General features: G+C 41.0%; 1 protein-coding gene across 1 annotated transcript in view; it reads left to right on the top strand.

The window, feature by feature from the left end:
* MTHFD1L (methylenetetrahydrofolate dehydrogenase (NADP+ dependent) 1 like) overlaps positions 1 to 4,876 on the top strand; it is a 140,368-nt gene extending 135,492 nt beyond the window's left edge. The window contains exon 28 of the mRNA XM_048936153.1: positions 1,730 to 4,876. The gene's annotated coding sequence lies outside the window, so the exon portion shown is untranslated. The remainder of the gene's footprint in view (positions 1 to 1,729) is intronic.
* The last annotated feature ends 9,562 nt before the right edge of the window (positions 4,877 to 14,438 follow it).

The following is a 14,438-nucleotide window of genomic DNA, read 5'->3' as shown; positions in this document are numbered from 1 at the left end:
CATCTGTTATTTTGAAGAAAGAGAGAAAGTACGTTCTCAGATATCTTTACTTCCAGTTTTCTTTAGAGGATCCTAGTATTGTTCTTTGCTTTCAGAATTTCACAGAAGTGAACGCACGTTGTAGCTGATATTACGCTTCAGAGGATCCAATAATTTGTTTCTGCAGTGTCAGATTGAGGGATTTTTTTTCTTCCACTCAATTTGAATTCTTTTCTTGGGGTTTTAGCATACAATGTAAAATTTTTTGTAATAAGATACAGTACCAACCCATTAGAAATTATTTAAATCTTTAAGATGTGGCAACTGAAATGTATTTAGAGATTAGTGTTAGAGCTACAGATGTTTCTCTATAAATTCCTGAGAGCAGTTGTGTTAGTGTGCTGTTTGCATCCTCCTCTGCAAAGTTTACCTTCAAGGGACTTGTGAAAGAGTTACAGATAAACATTCCTGCTGTCAGGTGATGGCATGCTGCTCTCCTTGCACTGCCACACTGAATATCATCAGCCCCTCTGATTTTTCTCCACCTCTTCACAGTGTCATAGAAACAGATGACACTTGTCACCCAAAAAAGTTGCAAAATACCAGTCATGAATATACTCTTCTATAAAGTCAAATGAGCAAGACCTTTGTCAAAAAAGACGGCTCAGTGTTTTTCTGTTGACAGTTAGCAAATACATATATGATACATAGGAGAAACCTGCTCTATTTTCTTTTTTTTTTAAAGAAATATTTGAATATCTGGAATGAACCTGAAAGAATCTGGGCAGTCCTTTGTCCCTGGCCATTGCCCTATTTATCCTATACTGCCTGGCTTATGCTAAGTGAAAAATCGAAATTGTTTCCTTGAGAGCCATCTGTAGATAGCTCCAGTCAGAATACAAATTACTTAGATGGAGGCAAGTCTGCCAGGAGGAAAACTATTAAAAAAATATCATATATATATATATTATTTGCACAAAGAGGGGAATTTATGAACCTGGCTCTCTCTGCAAAATCACAGTCCAGTCACAGCTAAGACCCTTGTGAGCTCTTAAGTTCCCTCTGATGCAGTCAGCAGCAGCAGGTGCCTCTCCTACTGTGCCTCTGTTGATGAGGAAGGCAGCAGTTTTCCTCTGTTGGCACTGACTTAGTAAGGCTGTGGCTGCCCATAGGTGCAGAAATGTTTCTGCGCTTGTCTCCTCTTCAAATTGTCAGAGCATCAGCATGATTGTGATACAGAATTCCAGCCTCAGAGCTCTGTCTGCCAGCATCTGCGTGGTCATAAAGCTTGAGGGGGGGCACCAACACTGGTATCATGAAATCGGGAAATATATGTTGAATGTTTTCATCTTAATTCATCCAGATGTGGATAGGAGTCATTTGAACGCTTTTTCTTTGTGTCCATAAGAGCAATTCAATGAAACCAATAAACAGAGTTGCTTTATTGTTGTTCTGCAGTACTGCACTTCAGGGTGTCAGTTAGCAGCAGTTACTGTTATAATGTAGAGCTTGAAGTCCACATCAGATGGGAATGGAGCTCAGATCTCTGTTTTCCTCCCAGCAGGGATATAGAGATCATAAACGGAAGGTGCGTGTGACATAAATAAGCGTTCCTGTTTATTATGATTAAGGCAAAAATATCCAATTTTGCTAAAATGCTGCAAGTACATTTAAGACTCTATTTCCATTTCTTTTCTTCTTTGAAGGCTTCTTGTTTCAACTTACAACTTCATTGTCTTTCTCATTTCAGAAGTCTGGACATTAAGAACTGCAACTCCCCTATTTCCTGCAAATAAGAGACAAAAGTGAATTTGAAATATTCCTGTTATGTGTCTCTGGAAGAATGTCAAAATAAACCACAGAGCAAAAGTTTATTCTTTCTTCAAACTAGTTTTTAGGATGAAATATAACTGTAAGGTTGTTTTTGTTTGTTTATTTTTAAGAAAAAAGGCAGGCTAAATGTTTCTCTCTGTAATGCAGAAAGCTCTCTGCTGGGTCTTGTATTTGGTGCTGAATAAAATGACATCGAGAAAGTGGAATTTTTCTCTTTGGAGTTTTCAACTTTTCTCAAAGCAGTTAACAGAAGTATTTGGCTATCTAAAAACTTACGCAAACATGATTATTCTCTGTGACTGAGTCTGTTCCTCCCAGAAAAATACACTTTGGCTCCTGGCATTCAGGAGCAGAAGCTGCACACAGATTAACTTTGCATTTTTGAGTTATCATCAAGTGTTGCTCTGGATTCATTTGGGCAAAAGCCAAGCTTCAAGCGAGGAAGATACTAAGTGGAGAAAGAACAGAGCATGTATTCTGTGAAGGGTTTTTAATATATAATTTGTTTCCTTGATGGGCAAAGATCTTTTGAAACACTTCAGCCATCACTGTCTCGCATCCATAGGTCTCTGCGTATCTCTGAGGCTGTCCAGCTGGTGATGTGCTTGTTGTGGGGAAGCCGGTTGTGAATGCTGGTTGTTCAGGGAGGGCATTGCTCTGCCTGAAGCCCTGTTTTGCTTCTCTTCATGTCTAATGAAGCCTCCTGCTGTGCTGGCTTCCGACCAGCACTGTTGCTTGTGGCATTCAAGGCCCAGGAACAAGAGAGGAATGAATGGTCATCAAGTGAGGATGCAACAGGAAAGAACTTTGTTGTGCAGTTTTTAACCACCTTGTAAAGCTAGAGTGCATTTTGTATTTCACATAGGTATTCAGGCAACTTAAATCCTCAGCTTTGTGCTTTAGCTTACCTCCAGTCTCTCAAATCTGCAGCAAAATGTGCCTTAAGCATTGGATACTGCATTTAACTTTTCAGGCTGCTGCTCCTCAGGAAACTCTCACTGACTCTCACTGTTGGTTCCCTCAATAACAAAAAATGCAACAGGACAATAGGTCTAATCAAGATAATGGGACATTGTTTTTTTTTTTTTAGGTAAAAAGCAGCAAAATAATGATGAGAGAATGTATTTTCCTGGTGACATTTTCCATCCTGTTGCTTTGCTCTGCTTACGCACATCTGTGTAGTATGGGCTTATACAATGTAGTTTTGGTTCCCTTTTTCACAGCTACATTTGGAGACAGAGTTGCAGCACAGTTCCTGAGGTAATTGAGGGTCCTGTTTTGGTTTTTAAAATCATTCTTCGTTATTTATAAACCCCAAACTATAATTATGGACAGAAGAACAAACTGGGGGTAATTAAAGTAATTATCTGTGCCTTCCCTGGAGTAGCACGGAAATGTCTGCTGACTGCATTTCAGAACCTATTCATAGTACCGTCTCCCAGTGCCAGGGGATCACTGTGATGATAAACTTCAACATGAAGAATAAAGCTGCCTGATCCTTTAGCCTGATTAGATGATAGAGCTCATAATGTCCTAAACTGTGGATGCTTTAATTACATTGAGGCAGGACAAACGTGCTAAGTAGAAGGCAAGATTCACATAAGGATTTCACAGCTCCTCTGGAGAGAGAGTTCTGGTGTTTTCTATTAAATTATGCCCCAGAATACAACCCCATTATTTGTATATATCTTGTAATGCAGTCCTGTGCACATCGAGAGGAATATAGAAAAACTCCACAGACTTTTGGAAGAATATAAGAGAGGTTTCCAGACATAGTTTTTCTCTATTTCCTATAGTTATTAAAAGACATATGAGGTTTTCCCTCTGTCTTGGCCAGCAAAATTCAGAAAACCCTAACTGTGCCTTCCCTGGGTTTGCTGTGGTTTCCCCACTGGTGTGTGGGACTGCAGTGTGGGACATGAACAATGGGTGTCTGGGGGACAGGTTGTGTAAGCCACTGATTTCAAGCTGTTGCTCAATACCCACACACTTGCTCTATTGCAGCCTCCACACTGTCACATCAGGCCGTTCGTGCTGGGACTGCTTTTCTGACCCGTCAGTCTCTCCCTGAAACACCATTCCAGCTCTATTCGTTAACAAACATCCTGCAATTTTTCTACTGTCACGTGTGCAGGATTTGTTATGCTGTTTTGATAGCTTCAATAATTGAAGGAAAGCTTCAATGGCTCCTTTTTTTTTTTGTCCTAGCCTTTTGCCCCCACCTAGTTAACTATCTGCAAAATCCCTTGAGCTGTTCCATTTTTGGCTCTTCATTTATATTTTAGCAGAAGATTTGTTAGGATTAATTCACACTGGCCTGTAGGTTCTGTATTGGAATTCACAGAGACAGCTATTGGCCATCCACTGTGCCTTCCCCTGGGCCACCCAACTGCTGGGGCCAAATGCCTTCATCAAGAAGGGCTTAAAATGAGATCTTTTCAAGGTGAGTGGTACTTCTTGGTGCACTGCTTGTTGCTGCACAGCTGGGCCTGCAGATATGAGGCTCCTGCTTTGCACTGATTTTGAGCAGTTCTGCAGTTTTGCGAGGCTTCTTGTTGTGAGTCCTGCATTTGCTAATGGTGTTAAAGGTGCTAAAAGTGTTTAAAAACACCTGGTTGTTTACTGTTGGGTCTGATTTTTGTAACGTCTGAATAGTTTGCTGTTGCTGCTGCAGAAAATGGTGACATTGAAATACACCACTTACAGCAGATTTCTTGGTCCATAGTTAAAATCCAAAACTCTGGATTTTCAGTTAATGTAAACATCAAAATAAAGTGCATGTATATGCTGATGTTCAATTTGCAGAAGTGGCTCCTGTCTTAAATCTGAATTCAACAATGTAGTACTTCTATTATTTTATATTGTTCTTTTTTTATCCACCATCCAATCTATTTAAATAGTGATCTGCTCTTCTCTGCTAAGCTACCAAGTCTTGCCACGTCCCTGTCTCCAGCTGAACACAATCATAGCAGGAGGGAGCTCAGTATCATGGTGGTTGAGTGCCAGGAGTGAGCAAGGCGTGGGGCCTCCCTCTGTGCTGTTGGCAGGAGCTGTCTCTGGAAGCCAGGAAGGCTCTGTGGCTGTGGCCACTAGGGACTGTGCACGGAGGGCCTACCCACCCCATCTTCTCTCTCGTTGCGGCCCTTTTGAAGTTAGTTTGTGTTCAGAGGAAAGGACACACCAGATTAACATCCTGTCCTGGTCTCAAAATATCTAGCTATTGCCTTTGGTCCTTGGTGTGAAAGACTGGATCAGACGCAAGGATCAGCTGGACACTTTCCACTTCTCAGCTGGAAACTGGATTTGTGTGAAGAAATATCTGGTACAGGAATGTGCACCCAAGAGCTTCTTGGGGTGGGTTTGAAATACAAGAAATGCAAAAGTTTCAGGAACGGTAGGTGTTAACTTGATTGGATCATAACACAGCAGCAAGCAACCTAGGAACAGGAAGAAATAAAATGGGGAAGCAAGAGGAGGAGGTGGAAAGAAATCAAGCATTTCAAGCATGTACTGGACATTGCTCCTGTTTGCTAAATACTAAGACAAAGTCATTTGGACTAGTAGCAGGTTTTAACATATCTCATAGCTAGGTTTCAAAGAGGCTTTTCAGCTTCTCTACAGTGTTTCAGCAAAGAACTTTCTCCAACATAAGGAATATAAAGATAAATTTGAAAGCCAAGCTAGGCCCCCTGCTTGAAAGGAAATGAAAACACTGGAAGCCCCTTCAAGCATTTGTCTCAAGAGCAGGATGGCTGCACTGTACTTGCTTGTTCACCCTGAGTTTAAAGACCGACTGTTTAGGTAAAGTAAGTTAAATGCAAATATTTCCCAAGTGTGGTTATAGTAATGGTTCCCTGCTCCATGCTCTTGTGTTACATATACACAAGCATGTGTGAGGGAATATGTATGTGTGCATGCAGTTTTTTATGTAAAGCTTTAAATATTTACTTCCCAAGTAAACCTTTTGACTTGAAACCTTTGAGCAACTGTTGGGAAGAGCCAGACCACTGCCTGCCAGCATAGGCTTGGCTGGACAAGGCCCTGAAGAACCTCTCCAAGTCAACCCCATTTGCACTGGAATCAGAGCAGGAGAGCTCCAGGTCCTTCCCAGGCAAGCTATTCTGTACACCCTTCAACTATGATGCTGGTAGGAAAAGTTAGCAATAGGCAAGCATACAGAGCTTCAGTACACATGTGTAGAGACTGTAAGAACTTTTGTTCACAGAGCAGAGTACTAACAGAAATGAGAATGGATCAAATACATGTCGCATTCTTTTTTTTTTTTTTTTAGCATCGATATCTGGTAACAAAGTTAATTTGGTTCTTAAAGCCAGAGAAAACATTCAGGTCTATTGGTATCCCATAACACAGCACCTGCATGTTCCCATGACATACACAGTGAGTATTCTTCACAGAAATGAATTATGACTGTGTTTATACTGTGTACGTATTATATGGATGACATGTAACTATGTTGCTACATGAATTCCAGGATGTTTCCTTCCAATTTCATTTCTGCCAGAAAGCCTGAAGGGAAATCTGAGAAGGGGGAGGAAAGCCTGATGGATGACTTGTGGCAGCAGACCAGCTCCTGAACAGCTTTTGGTCAGTCAGCATCTCTGCAAGGAGACAACACTGTTGCATTTGCCAGTTCCTCAGTTGTGGTATTGCACCCGTTCCCACTCAGCTCACCTGAAGCACGTATCACCTTGGTGTGTCCACTGCAGTCAGAAGAGCTGTATTTTCCAGCCTGTTTTCCAGGTGTTTGAGGTAAGTGAGCTTCAGGTGAGGAAGAATTGACATCCCAACTGCTGGGATTGCAGCCCAGGGTGTGACCCTACAGGTGGGTATTTGTCAGCAGTAAGGCTGTAAGAGACTTCCTGACTCCATCCATTCTATCTTGCAGCATCTGAAAGCCACACGACTTGACAACTTGTTTGTTTGGTTACCGTGGACTGTTTAGAAAGCAGATGTCCTGCTTGCAGCAGAGTATTGCCAAAATAGAGCTTGGGGCTTATGGCTGCTGCAGCAGTGGCCTCTTTAGGCTGAGGCTACAGGCAGGCATGAACGCGTGGTCTTAGTTTGCAGAGAAATACTCCGTATGTTGTTAGTAAGATAAGGTCCCATCACATCTATTTGTATCTTTGTGAATGGATCCTTACCCCATGAACACTTAAGTTTTTCCAGTGTTTGAGGACAAGTGGTAGGAAACCAGAAAAAACAAAAAACAAAAAACAAAAAACAAAAAACAAAAAACAAAAAACAAAAAACCTTGGCGGGAGAATATACTGTTGTCCCGACTTTATTAGTATTCTGAATCATAAAATCATAACATCATGTGACAGGCTGTTGGGATGACAGAGTGAACCTTCAGGGCTTCATCCAAACATTCATAGATACAAGCCTGGATGCACAAGAACAATTTGGCTTGGGAAAGCATGTTTGTGGAGAGTCTTTCCAGTCTATAACTCCTGTGACATTGCCACAATAGCCAGATGTAAAGACCCACTGAAATAACCATGCCTTATTTAGAGCCTATGAAATTGAAGATTTCCAAGTAACCATTTACACTTGAATGCAAACACGAATCTTTAATTTTGCAGCGTTTCATCTTTTTACCTTAAATTTTACATTGCTTCAGCCAGTCTTGAGTCTGAACAGCTACAGAAATGTTTACAACCATTACCAGCATTAAGATTGAGGAAAGCCTTGCTTGTGTCTCTAGACCCATGTTTTGGGGTTGTTCAAATGCGATTAGCTTTGGAGCTGGTTAGTCTGAGATTCCTTACAGCAAAGCTTTGACAAGCTTCTCTGCCATGCTATGGTGTCACCAAGCCTCTACGTGGCCAGAGACCCCTCCCTGTGCCACTGTGCCCTATGGACAGAGCAAATCTTACTCCTCAAAGTCCACCACCCTCTGAAGATGTAGGACATCAGGTATGTGCTGAGGCATACCCAGACTTGATTACTCATCTAGTAAGCAGATGACAACTCAAAATTACGAAAGTACAGCTACCAACACAAGCTGGCTCAGCAGTTCTGCTTTGTGAAACCTCATATTAGCTATGATCAGGTTTACATTTGTTCTTTTCCTCATGTCTGAGGAGCAATTATGAAGTTGTGCCAGAAGCCTGTAGGTGTTAAGCTGGCAAGCAGGAAGGATTTCCCCTGCCCACATCCACCAGGAACTACTTTTTTGCTTCGCAATATCTGCTGTGAATAATGTGAATGTCTGCAAAACCACAGCACATATTCCCTCAGCACAGCATTGCATTAAGAAAATGCCACTGGAAAAACACTAGCAAGCTAAATATCTATTTCATTACTACAATTTGAGCAGCTTTCCCACTTCAGTAAGGCATAAAGTATTATATTTTACCTATTTTCTTCATATTATAGTTACATAATGAAATGTTATACAGTTACTAAAAGTGAAAGTCATTCTTGTAACAGAAAAAAAAAAAGCAGTTACAGTCAGTCCCTTCTGTTTCCTCCTTTGGATGCCTATGCAATGTTTCCGATTCATCTTCTAGTAAATTAACATTCAAGTAGCTTCAGATAATTTTTTTTTCTTGATAGATATGAGGATTCCAGTACTGACTGTTCAGATTACAAGTCTGTATTTTTCTAATAAAACTGTAATTTTAGAATTATTTTAACAAGATGTGTTGTGATAGGACAAGGGGAAATGTTTTCAAACTAAAAGAGAGGAGATTTGGATTGGATATAATGAAGAAGTTTTTTATAGTTGAGAGTGAACTGGAACAGGCTGTCCAGAGAGGTGGTGGAGGCCCCATTCTTGGAGACAATCAAGGTCAGGCTGGACAGAATTCTGAGCAATGTGACTGAGCTGTGGGTGTCCCTGTCCATTGCAGGGGAGTTGGACTAGATGGCCTGTAAGAGTCTCTTTCAACTCTAACAATTATATGGTTCTATGATTTAAAATATTTACGTGTGTAATTCCTTCAGATCTGATACAGATGATGCCATTAAGCACAACATGTATGTAGAACCGTGCAGGAAAGAAAGGCTGTCTGGATGTCACCAAGTACTGTCACGTGCTCAATTTTCCTTGCTATTAAGATAAGTGTCTTCAAATACAGTCAAACTTTCACAAGGAGCAGTGCCACACAGCATAAGGACACTCATCAGCTCTGAGCAAGAAGGCTTGCTCTCTCCTCACATGAAGGACTGCTAAAAAGCCAAAGACTTGTTGTGAAGGTGTGGGTGCCAGAATCAGCACAAGCCAATAAACCAGCTGCTCCAACTCGACCACAGGAGTGTTACAGCCTTTTCACTGCCACTTTTCTAAGACACAATATTAAGACAACCAGTCAGGTCACTCTTTCAAATGGGCTGTCACAGTCCAAATGACATCCTGAAGATGGCAAGGGTGTTGATTTGATCTCTTACTGCAAACAACCACATGGAGGGGGGGGGGAAGAAAAGAGAAGGGAAGGAATATTATAAGCAGCTGAAGGGAGGAGCTTCCCATCCTTCCCTCTGTGCTTCTTTAGAAGAACTGGTGCCTGGTGAATGCAGCCTCGCACTGCTCCCACCCTGCTGGCAGCTGCTGTGGTCTCCCTTGGCGCTTGGCAAGAATCTGTGCTTAATCCCCAGTCTCTCAATGCACACAGTACATAGAGGGTCTCATGGTTTAATCTCCTTTAGGTAATGATTCCTGACAAGACTAATGCCTGGCAAAGGTCAAGCTGCTGGTTATTGAAAACAGGATTTCCCTTCATTTACAAAAAAAAATTCTGCCTGACCTTTGACTTGTTGGACAGAATGTGGCTGTTTTCACAAGTGATAATCACTGCCAGGTGGGCATATACACATGGGTGTGTCCATATACACACATGGTCCATGTGTGTAAACGTCAGCTAGACATGGCCATATTACTCACACCAATGGTATATGATAGCACAGATCACCACCAAAATAAGATGAACTTTACATCCCTTCATGGCACCTTGTATACATTTGCATGCACTGAATTGTTCTGATGCTTATTAAGTAGTAAAGGGAAGGGAGCTTGGTAGCTTTATTTTTGGTCTTTTCCAAGAGTGTTGGTTTAATGTTCTCATGATATCTTTGCATCTCTGTTCATCAAGAACCTTTCCAGGGTGAGGCAAAAATTTATAAGCAGCAGAGCCTCTCCAGATCCTCTCTTCCCTGGGCTCTGCTTTCATTATGTGGAGTATTTTAATTACCATGTATTTCTGCTTGTAATTCTGTTTTTGTATTTTAGAACCAAGAATCTAACTGACAGTTTTGTAAATCAGCAGTGAGACAAGATAATGTTTATAAAACCCCTAGTTGCTACAATTCCACATGTAAGAGCCCAGAATATGGGTCACAGCAAATGCTTAGGAGGTAATCCATCTGGTCCTTTCTGCATCTTAGTGGTAGAAAATGATCAAAATGGGGTACTTCACAGATTTTTTTTTAACCTGCAAAGATTACAAAACTACACAAATTTGCCTCAGAGAAGAGACTTGAACTTAAGGCCTCAAAGCTGCTGTGATGTTTAAATCCATCCAACTTTATTTTTGAGTAATTAGATCTTTTGTGTGATAATAGGTAAAGTTTTCTATCAAAGTTTACGCAACATATAGAAAAAGCCTCACTTTCATTGCCCATACTGGGCAACAGCTGCCCATCACTCCTTTTTAGCATAAGAAGCTTCTATCACAAGACTTTGGGGTAACTAAGCATCTACATTTTCTTAGACTACTGGGGAAAATCAGTGCTGGCATCACTTCTCCAGTTACTGCCTTAAACCTACATCAGGCACATTCCACAGACCAGCTTCAAGGCTGCCACCAGGTCAGCCCCAGCTGTCTTTTCCTGGTGTTCCTGTACTGCTGTGTGAGGGAGCCAGCTCTTGGCTGGATGCGACAGGGAAGGACATGTGGTATATAAGAGAGTAATTTAGAAACAGTGCTTCAGTCTGAATGATTTAATCATGGAAGTGGGTGTAATTGGAAATCATCTGCCCATGACCGATGTGATACTATTAGGGCAGAATGCAATGACTTCTGAGCACTTTGGATAAATATTCCCTGACATTTCAAGAGCCAAAGTGAAGTGAAATGGCCTGGCTGTCTCTAACGAGTGGTTTAGAAGTAATTTTCTGGGAGAGGCCGGATTGACCATGCAGCAGTGTGTGCGTGATGGTTGCAGCTGTAAGCTTAGGCTTGTATCTTTCATTCAATTCCTGGGAGCTGGGTACTACAGCTGCAGAAGAACGCTGCACAAAAAGAGTAGGAAAGGGCAGACACATCACAGAACTAACCTTAAATAATACTGTTTGCGTTGTTGCTTCAAGTATATGCTCTGTATATTTCTGCACACTGGAAAGTGTTGCCAGAACACTGCTGTTAGCTCATGAGCAGTTAAAACAAGGACATGTTTCAGTTTTAATCAGGATCCTGGTTTACTGAAGAATCGTTTAGCAGCTGTGAAAAGCAGCTTATCATTACTGTTCATAGGCCTGAGTGACTAAGGAGGCAGAAGAGTGAAGAATTACTCCTGGAGAATCTGAGGGGAGACAAATGGTATCTATTTCTGTTTGATGAATAGGCCAAGTACTTCAGCCATCATTCTGGCTCACATCTGAATTTTTTCCTGACCCTTTCCCTCAAACTGCCTGTGTCCCTTGGTGCTACGTAAGGCGCATGCTTGACACCCACCTTTAGACAGAAGGGCAGATTGATAATGGCAAGGCTGGGCTTGGTGAGCATCCCATTTGTCACCAGTCTACCTCCAGCTGATCCTGCTGCTTGGTACTTGGTCCTGCCACTGCACTATGGGCAGCTGGTTTGCTGCCTGAAAAAAAGCAGCAAAACAAATGGGGAGGCTTTTCTTTAATTCATTTGCTATATATTGGATGACAGCTTAAAGGATGGAGGGAAATGTAAAATAATGACTCCAAATTCGAAAAGTTCTTCAGCAGAGGCATTATTTTTATTTTGCATCTGATATTGAGCAGTTTGAGGACAGTGGGAAATCAACTCCTTTGTATGCAGACTGTGTGAGAAGCTCTGTTTTCAGTGGGAATGTTCAGTGCTACAGAATTTTCTGTAGGATTTTTTCCCCCAGATTATTCAGTTATACAACCTGGAGTATTTTTAATTTAAAGAATGTTATGAATACAGTGCATTTGAAAACAATACTCTTTGGGATAAAACAGATATATTTCAACATTAAAAACTGTTGAAAGGCAAAGGGAAATTGAGCTTTGGCTGACATTTTCAGAGCTAAATGGAAAGTATTAAGAAGTGAGTTATATTTGCCTAATCCCTATACGAAAAGGTAGCTTGTATATACTCTGTAGATTTTAACTAGTCTTTTTCTACTGCCTCAAAATCTCATCTAAACTGAAAAACTCAAAGCCTATTGACTAGTTGTGAGAGCTTCCAGTGCCCCAGCCTGGCCCCACTGGGACCTGAGGCAGAAAGGAAGGTGGGGCTGCAGAGAAGTTGTTCAACAATAAAATCAAAGGAGAGGTTACCAGGAATGAAGCCTTTTGTTTGAAGGCAATTGATTGTTGGTGAGGATTGGTACAGTGACAGCCCATCGCCTTTCATCCACTTGCCTAGGTTTTCAAGTTCTTGGTTGGTACTTTGATAAAATGCATGGACTGATAAAAGCCTTGCATTGGATTAATGCTCTAGGATAAGATAAAAAAGATATTTTTGCTGAAAGCAGGGAATGATTGCTTCACAACAGATATTTCAATCATTGCTAGATACAAGGTCTTCATCTTCATTATGAGAGGCACATAAGATGCGTCTGTTTTTACACAGATAGTTCTGAATGTCTGAAAATGTTTGATTTATAGAAGCAAACTGGAGCAGGCTGGTGGTGATTCAGGTTATTTCCATGCCATAGCTCTCCCTTGATGACCTCCAACCTCTGGTTCACAGCTGCTGCATTGCTTGAAGGCACCCACCAAAACCTTATAAGCTCCCACTCCTTTCTTCACTTGCTGCATATGCAATGTAGGCAGAGGCAACGTGTTTTTCACTGAGGTTTACAGGCTCCAAAGATCCCTGTGTAGAGTTATTTTGCAGTCTTTGAGTATCCAAAGTTCATGAAAAGAAAAAGAAATTAAACTTTTCCTCCTTCTCCCCTGGTGTGCTTGATGAGATCTTATCTGAAGCCAAATCAATAATGAAACTGCTGCTGCTTTCAGTGGACCCATAGTTTTACCCAGAAACACTACCCAAATTAATTCAAGAACTATCCCAGTAACTCCCAAAGCATTGCCATTCATTGACCCGAGCTGCAGAAAATGTTGCAAAATCCCATCCTCTGGGGGGTTTAATGAGCACAGTCCACCTACTCCAGTTGTGGGCTTGGAAGACCCCACAGGACTTTTCCCTTTTTATTCTAATAGCTCCTAACAACAGTGCTTCTGCTTCCTGTCAGTAAAGCATCTGCTCTTTGAGCCTACAAGTTTCCACTATTTATAGTTCCTAAAAGTCTTTGCTAACTGTACATTCCGTAAGAAATACCATCATATGAAGCCTGATTTGCTGAATCCAATGTTCCCCTTCCTTTGCCATATTGGATTACAAACAATTACACCTTTAATTTAATGTAATATGAAACTAAGGTCATAAAATTATTTACACAGTGAGCAATTGCATGGCATGAAATATGTATCTGCACTATGGGAGTTTGAAGTTTGGATCAGTCTGTGGCTTCACAAAACAAGAGTAAGAGAAAGGAAATGTAGTGTCATGAATAAGTGAATTTAAAAATCAACTTTTTAATGTGTAATTTAAAAAAATATAACTGTAGCATTTAAGAAGTAAGAACATTTAGCTCATGTAAAGCAAAGCATTTTCATTATTGCCAGATATTTAAGGAAGATTTTCTAGAGAAATTCTCAACAAGAATTAATAAAATCCTTGAAATCTTTCTAAATAAGCCTTCAAAAACCTGGTAAGAATTTGCTGCTTGGTTTTCCTGTTACTAAGTAGGAGAAAAAAAATAATTGGATGACCATTCTTGCTCAGAGCAAATATTCTCAGCGAGCCTCTCAGCGGTCACTAAGCATTATTCTCTCCCCCATCTCCACCCCATTTCCTTACTATCACTGAACTTTGTTCAGTGCAAGGAAGAGACAGTTGTATGGGACCAGGTGGCTGCAGCAGGCCTTGGATCCACATAATCCAAAGATATCAGCTGGAGCCACAGCTTAGGATGCTATACTGTGGTGTTTTATTAATAATTTTATTGTGAAAACAGCTAATATTTTAGCTTAATCTCCTCTGACAGAGTGATAGCCCCGTTGGCTAAGTACGTGAAGCTTAGATGAGCGTACAAACCCCTCCAGAAAGTAGAGGGGTCTGAGAGCTTTCTGTTTACATCAGAACAGTCTCATGAAAGACTTGTCCCCTTGTATTCCCTTAAATTCCCTGCCAGTCAAGGCCAGATTTCAAAAGTGCAAAGGCACAAATAAGTGAAGACAGTTAAGTGCTGTTGTTTCAAACCTCTGAGAACTTTTGTAAAGGTTTGGGATTTCTTAGTGATTCATTCTCCCGTATTCAGGTAACAGAAAGCATATTGCTGCAGGGGAAGGAAAAACGCAGATAAAACAGAGGATGTCTCAT

This window comes from Lagopus muta, chromosome 2 (assembly GCF_023343835.1).
Source record: "Lagopus muta isolate bLagMut1 chromosome 2, bLagMut1 primary, whole genome shotgun sequence".
Classification (NCBI taxonomy): Eukaryota; Metazoa; Chordata; class Aves; order Galliformes; family Phasianidae; genus Lagopus; species Lagopus muta.
The sequence above is the reverse complement of the archived record's forward strand: the minus strand, read 5'-3'. Positions and strand labels throughout refer to the sequence as shown.